Consider the following 8160-nt stretch of genomic DNA (forward strand, 5'->3'; position numbering starts at 1 on the left):
TGCAAATTGCTTAAATTGCAGCCATGTCTTGAAATCCTGCTGTTTGCAAATCGTGCAGATTTGAGAAGACCTGAAAAGCAAGATTGAAATAATTTACTCTTTTTTAGGTATTTCAAGGTGTTTATTAAATTGCCACTGTTCGATGTTGGCATTGGGCAGATAATGGCTCTGGCATCTAACACTGAAATCCTGCAGATTACCTGTAGCTATAGAAATACTCTTTGAAAATGTCTGTAAAAATGCCCTTCGCATTACAGGTTTGTAACAAACATGCGGTTGGTTTGTTAGCCTAGATATGTGAGAGACCTCCATCAGGTCTTGAACAGCATTTGTTAGCTATAATAGGGTACAGTCATTCTGATGGGGTTTTTTCTATAAATTCTTTCTGACCTCAGAACTTTCTGATTCAGGGTTATTCCTGCCCTGTTTTGTTCCTCTAACTGTGAGATGTTGCTGCATGTTCTTCACGTTGTATTTTGAACACATTTCCCATAAGCTCGACAGGACTTTTAGTAACAGCACATGAAGTTACATTTTCAATCAACCAGCTTTAGTTTAAGTTGTATGAGAGAGTGGGTATTCCTTGAAATGCTGTGGCAGTATCCACAACTTCGTGGTCTGTAGGCAAATTGCTGAAGGTGAGTATCTTTGACTTTCCTCAGTTCCTTGTCAGATTTAAAATGCTTTCATGAAACTTCTAGATCTTCCAAAAAAAGGGAATTTTCTGTATGAAAAATAAGTATTTACGATACCTACGTGGGAGTAGTCTCTGGAAGTAGATAACTCTGCACCACCGCTGTGGGACATGGCTCATGGCAGGAACTAGAGTAAAGCTTACTGAGAAATATCAGAGAGTAGATGTGCTTAATTATTGAGTTCAAATATGGCAGTGCCACTAAGAATTCATCTGGCTTATTTTCCTCAGTCCCAGCCCTTTTCTTCTGAGAAGGCTCATCAGCTCGGCAGTACTTCAGAAAATGCAGGTGTCCTCTCTCATCACCCGGGAGGCAGCAGGCACCGCAGTGCTTGCAGGAGGAGGTCAGCGTGCAGGAGCAGCCTGTGGTGTGGTCAGCACAGTGCAGCTGACCCACAGCTGCTTCTTCAGGCACTGGTTGAATTTCCCAAGTCACCATGAAAAGTGGCATCCCCTCAGTTCTCTTTTTCCATGGCAGCAAGTGTCCGGGGCTGCCTGCGGAGCTGATGATTGCAACTTTTGCCCCCCTGGAGCTGATGCAAAGGGAAGGTGTGGGATTTGTTTTCCCTCTGTGTCAGGCTAGTGTGACTCAGCTCCAGGTGTTTGTACCTCTGCACTTGAGAACATTTGTCTTGAGATGCTCTGCAAAGTGCAGGGAAATGAGAACTATCAGGTGTTACGAAGGGAAGAGGAAGACACATCAAAGGCAGATGGAAGATTTGTTTCTCCTGCCTTCTTTCCTCATGAGCAGAAAAGGAAAATAGACAATGTTTGATTTTGCTATGTGTATCTAAATTGGTTCTGTACTGTAACGTGGGCTGAGTCAGCACGCAAAACCCAAATTCTGCAGTGAGTTACACATTATAGATTCTGGCTCCACTGCTGCCATCAGGAAAGCTTTGCAAGAGCCACTTTGACTAAACCTACAAAGGACACTTCCCACCCATAGTTTGCCTAACTCGTAGGTATCTTTGTTGCCTGGTGTGGTGTTGAGCTTCCTGAGGCTTTCTATATTGGAAATTGCTAAGGAAGAAGCTTATTGCTGAGTCTCACCGCCACCTGGGCTTCCGTCTCCCACCCCAGTGCTGGGAGAAGAGGCAGGGCACTGCATCTCTAGCCTTGCAGGCTTACCCCAGCTGCCTTTGTCACACCCAGTTAAGTAACACAGCTTGTGGACAAGGTCTGCGTTTGCTGCCTGCACCCTCTGCTCTCTGTTGCTTTGCAGCCCCGAGGAACCTGGTCACCAGCGTGCACCACTCTTCCTCTCCAGACCCTTGTTGCCACTTCACTGCACAAGCTGGTTGCACGGGATGCTGGAAACTGAACTCCTTTTTGGCTTCTGTGCCTCTCTCCCTTTCCCCCAGTCATCCTCGGAAGACAACTCCAAAAGCACCAGAAGGCTTTTCCAGTGCATGAGTTGTTAGCTGGTGTGGCCCTTTCCAGTAAGGCGGGGAAGTACTACTGGTTTAGGTTGTGGGAACTTGGTGGGGATTTTACTGAGTGGAGAGATGGGAAAGTGATTTCTCATGTGGCCAGGAGGGATTGTCACTAAGGCAGGCAGGCGGAGTGCTGTGGGGCATTTCCAGGTACAAACTGTTTCCTGGAGTGAACTTAACCTAGGTTAGCTACCTGTTGTTCACAGTTTGGGGTAAATGCAATAAGCAGCCTCTTGTTTGTAATTCCACGTCCCAAATGTTCCGTGGGTACAGGGTTCTCACAGTTAGGCTTACATTTTGTTAACAGTGCCATTCTGCTGGTGTTTTGTCTGCTCTGGGAATGCTCATACTGGTGGGGCTCCTCTGAGGCCAGAGAAATGCTCATTTTCTGGGTCCTTCTCGGGCAGACACAGAAATAGTTCTAGGTGTCTTGAGAACTACTTAATTAAACAGGCAGTTAATAGGTAGGATTGGGCAGCCAGATAGTTTTGAGGCTTACCAGCCTAAATTAGGAACCTCAAAACATCTGTACTTTGTGATAGGAAAAACCAGCTGAGTCTCATGTCCTATGATTGACAGTGGCTTCTACCTTACAGCTGTGAAAGGACAGAATAAACATAGTATGGGTTTTACAAGTGTATTTGTACAATTTTTTTATGACTTGCATTTTTAGAGTGTCTGTGTCAGAAGTGTTAGCTGTGAATCCATTTATGTAGTGTCATTATGGTGCTTTCCATTGTATCACATCAGCTCTACTTCCCATTCTCTGGGTATTCATTTCTTTTATTTCTTTTTGGGTTCTCATTGTTTGAGTCCTCAGAGAATGAGGATTGTGAGGTTTATGCAGGTTGCGCATAGAGTACCTGAATTAACTTATGAGTTTGTCTTTATGGTGGAGGTTGTTAACCAGAAAGTTGATGACTTGCCTATAAACAGTAGCTGTTGTGGGTTTTTTTGCATTTTACTGATACATTCCTGTCTACTGTCAGACTATGGATCTTGATAGTAATCTGATCATTATTCTTGTTTTCATATTGTAAATCAAGATTGATAGTTATGTAAAGAATACAGAACTGTTGAATAGTGTTACTAAAGAAGTGGGCAGCTTTTCCAAGGAAGGAAAACTTTTGAACTCAGGGTCGTTTCAAAAGACTGAGAGGAATCAGCTGTTGTTCTGGTCCCACCACTTACTCTCCCAGCCTGATGAAAGATTCAGTGTCTGTACTTGCAGAGGTTGAGAATGACCATGCGAGGGCAATGCAGGTTCAGGGTCATCCTCAGCATTAACACTCCAGTGCCACTTCAGTGCTTCTCAGATGCTGGGCACCGTGTTACTGCTGTCAGCTGGTTGTTGAAGAGCTAATCCAGGAGTTGGAACTCAAACCGAGTAGAAAAATGGTACTTTGAAGGGCGGAAGCTTTGAAGGTGCTTAGACCTGGGGTGGGTTTTGCTTTAAAACATTTGCTATGTATTTTGATCAGTATTTATTAATGAATCTTGATATGTAGGTGACCTATGTTGACCTGAGTTCTGCACGGGGGAGGCATGGGGCTTTCTTGGATCTCAGTAAGAAAGGCACAACAGCACAGAGTGTAATAACAACCATTTTAATAAGGTAGGAAAAAAAGAGGAATCCAGATAGTGTGTAAACCTCATGTCCTGTCAGGTGCTGGAAACCCTGCTTTCGTGCAGCATCAGACAGACCCCAGATGGATTCCCATGGCAGGCTGTGCAGATCCCATCCTGGGGAGGTTTAGGCCCCTCCCGCACTTTTTGTCTTGCGTAAGGAACAAACCATCTATCATCTATCTCCTGCTGACAGGCAGGAGTGTCTTGTCCTCTCTTTCATGATGTTCACCAGAGCATAGCACCGGCGGGCATGGGGCATTCCAGCACGTCCCCTCACAGTGCTGCATACATGGGGTTATACAGCGGTTACTCGTGCTAACGTGATGGCTTCTCAAGCCTGAAGTAGGAGGCCCAGCAGGGCAGGCATGGCTTGCCTGAGATCACTAACTCCTCAGCTTCAACGTCTTCCGCAAGGCTCCCAATACAACCTGGAAGAGAGCAGGGCTGCGGCAGGGCTTTGATAGTGAAACCAGTAAGTGGGACAGAATAAACAATAAGAACTGAAATACTCAAAGGGGAGAAAATGGGAGGCCCTGGAAAAAAGTTCAGCAAAGGCCTTTCACAAGGATGAAGTGGATGGAAGGACTGGAGGAGAGAAGAGAAATAGAAAACAAAATAACTGCATGAAGTTCTTCAAGTAGGCGTGTAGAAACAAGTTGTTAAAAAGTTCTGTGTGAACTGGAGGAGGTGAGTATCTTGCACATGTACCGAATGTCATAGGTTAAAAGGATTCAGTATTGGGCAAATAATTTTCTTAGGTGAGCAGATACAGAAGAAATGATACTGAAAGCATGTTGAAGGGGAAAGAAAGAAAAATTATTCATTTGTAGATAGTTTGATGAAAGAAATATTAAAATAAATACAGGAAATAAATAGTTTGATTGCATTAGGCTTGTCTGGCATGTTGTGATACTATGCTTGAAGAGAAATAAAAGCCTGATATGACTAACAGGGTGCCCTTTGTGGACTTTCACCACTGAACTGCAAGAACTTTTTGGTTCTTCTTGGTTTAGGATTTTTGGCACATTACTGTTGAGGAATGATAGCTGTGTAGACTGGCCGTGGGGAAAGTAGTGTTAATTTTCTCAATGTACAACTTGTTAAAGCAAAATGCTACTACTATAGCTGAGAATTTTTTCAAGGTTTCACGAAAATTCATAGAGGAAATTTTAAGGCCAGCTGGCACTGCTGTGACGGCCTGAATGCTGTTTGTAGCCACAGAGGGGTGCTGTTTGTTTATCTAAATAGTAGGACTCTCATTCTTCACTGTGCAGAGAGAGGAAATAGCATTACTCAAATTTATTGGGTTAGGGGAATTGTTTTCCAGATTGCTGATTTAATCAGAATTCCTGAAAGACTCCTGGGATCTTTTTTCCCATGAGTTAATATTGCCGTATAGACCAAATCAGTGACTTTTCACAAGGAAGCTCCATTTAAAACCAATGCCAGCACAAATACTGTCCATTTTCTGAAGCTCTCTGGTGCTGAACCTGCTGACTTCAGCAATATTCAGTTCTTATTGTTCTGATAACTGCATCATACGAATTTTTGCATGCAGTTGGTTGATGCAAGGGCACCAAGTCAGCACACATTGCGCCTCATTCGCACTCTATGTACCTGGAACCATGGGTTCGACTCACAGCCAGCACCCAGGTCCCACATTTGTGCATTGGAAATTAAGCTCTGCATAACAGTGAAACATTCTGTGTGCCGCTCATTGTAGCATGGACGTTTGCTTTCCATTTGAGCTGCAATGAGTTATCATTTTGGCGCATTTCTTTAGACTGCTGAGTTCAGCTGCTTCAAAGAAAGGGACCCTCTTTTATCCCTCCTTTCCTTTCTCCCTTCCTCATATGTACATGAAATCTGAATTTGTCACTAACTTTCTAAATGTAGCTTAACTGTTTTATTCCTTGTGTCTATTTCCCGCCCCCCCAGCATCTCAAAGTATTAAGATATTCCCTTCTGCCATGGCCTTTGCTTAGTTTAACTAATTAAAGCATTAGGGCATTATTGATGTTTTCTTAAGCTCTGTTGATTTTTACACCCCACTCCTCCCTTAAATTGGAGGCTGGGTCTTCAGCCACAGAACAGAATCTGACAGGCAGGCAAATATGAGCATGGTTTGGCAGTTAGACCTGCACCAGCAGCTCATAGGAAGAAATTTCTGTGTTGCTGGTTTGGAATGAGACGTAAGTGAATATTCCTTGAAATTACTGTCGTCCAAAAAGGTTCCTAGTTTATACAGCACAACAGGGATTTCCCTGTGAGTAAGCTGAGTCATACCCATTTAATGCAGAATGTTGCGTAGTTCTTAGGGACTTTCTTCATTCTTCATTGCCAAACTTCAATGTTGACAGGATTTTGCTGGTAATTAACTGGACTGATAAGGACAGGCTATATCAGGAGGATGAGTGATGGAAAGCTGCAGGGGCTAAAAGTCCTTTCCCCTTCCAGAAAGTCTCTTGTCTGATTCCAGCTTCTACATATTTCCCTCTTGAGAGGCAGCGAGCTTCCCAGCAAGTTCCTTGTAACTAAGCCAAAACACAAGTGACTTCAACCTGCCATGGACCCGTACCAAAAAACCACCCAAGAAACTTTCTAGAATAGCTAATTTATGGTGTTTTTTTTTTCCCTTTGGAATATTTTATTAGCCCCAGAATTATAAAATGGACAGTTTGCACCTCCTTCCTAGAGGTATCTCTCCCTTAGATATACCTAGATATCCCTAGAGGTGTATCTGCCCTGCCCTGGGGAAGGTATTTGCTTTCCCCAGCCAATACCTCTTGTCTCTTACAGAATGCCAGACTCCAGATCCCCTGTCTTGTTTAGGGCAAGTAACTGAAATGTGATTTTTCACAACTTGCAAGGGAGTCTGGCTCAGACTTCAGAGCAGTCTGTTTGTTTCATCTCCTCTAAGTACTCTCTGGCATGTGAATCCCATTGTTGCAGTGCTAGGAAGTCCCATACACTTCCTGCTGCCACTCGAGGACTACTTGAGTGTTATCTCGTAAAACTTCAGGAGAGACTGAGCGTACCCCCTTGTGCTGGTTTTGGCTGAGATAGGGTTAATTTTCTTCACAGTAGCTAATACAGGGCTGTGTTTTGGATCCATGCTGAAAATGGTGTTGATTGATTGATTGATAACACAGGGATGTTTTCGTTATTGCTGAACAGTGCTTACACAGAATCAAGGCCTTCTCTGCTTCTCACACAATCCTACCAGCGAGTAGGCTGGAGTGCACAAGAAGTTGGGAGGGGACACAGCCAGGACAGCTGACCCCAGCTGACCAGAGGGATATCCCACAACATATGGTGTCATGCTTACATATAAAGGAAGGGGGGGACGTTTGGAGTGATGGTGTTTTGTCTTCCCAAGTAACTGTTACATGTTGATGGAGCCCTGCTTTCCTGGAGATGGCTGAACACCTGCCTGCCCATGGGAAATGGTGAATGAATTCCTTGTTTTGCTCTGCTTGCGTGTGTGGCTTTACCTATTAAGCTGTCTGTATTTCAATCCACGAGTTTTCTCACTTTTAGTCGTCCAATTCTCTCCCCCATTCCACTGGGGGGTGAGTGAGTGAGCAGCTGTGTGGGGCTTAGTTGCCAGCTGGGGTTAAACCGTGACAGTCCTGAAGATCCCGTATTATCCAGTGTTAATGACACTCTGACTCAAACATTTGCTTCACAGTAGGCAGATCAAGAGTGAAGTCAGCTCTGACATACAGGGTTCTTCCTGAAGGACCACTATTTGGTGATCCTAGCTTGACAAAAACACCTCAAGGGGGTTCCCTTGGGAAGTGGCCATAAAATCTTTCTTGATGCTTTGTTCCACTTTCTGCATGTCTCTTGGTACAATGTAATCTGCTGTTTAAGGTCAACTGATCCAACTGATGTTTTGGATCTGAGCAGCTACCTTTACACAGCTCTGCTCAAAAAAAAAGAGAGTTTTGTTCAGGACAGCCCTCATTTTCCAGCAAATATAGTGATAGTAGGGTTTTCATTGCTTCTTAAGACTCTCAATTTTTATTAGTCCCCCAGAGTTTAGTTAGTGCTTCATTGTATTTGCTCTGGCTTCTGCAGATGCTTGTGGCTTTCCTTTCTGGTTATTTAATTTCTTCTTTGCTGTACATTAAAAAGAAGTCATGCTCCACTTGCTGCTGGATCACACAGCAGCTAAGTAACTAGTAGTAAGTAAGTGTGGTTAGCGGTTGTGTTCAGAGGGCTGCTGAAGAGTGTGCTGATCCAGTCATCCTGAAGACTGCTTTAGTATTTGTGTGACTAAAGCACCAGTTGAACATAAAGTCCATCCTTGACTGGTGTTAGATGAAAACAGGTACTGGGCAAAAGACTCAGTTTTGAAGCAGAACCTGTTTAAAATGAGGTGACCGAACGCTCTTC

The sequence above is a fragment of the Phaethon lepturus genome, unplaced genomic scaffold, assembly GCF_000687285.1.
Source record: "Phaethon lepturus isolate BGI_N335 unplaced genomic scaffold, ASM68728v1 scaffold13517, whole genome shotgun sequence".
Taxonomy (NCBI): Eukaryota; Metazoa; Chordata; class Aves; order Phaethontiformes; family Phaethontidae; genus Phaethon; species Phaethon lepturus.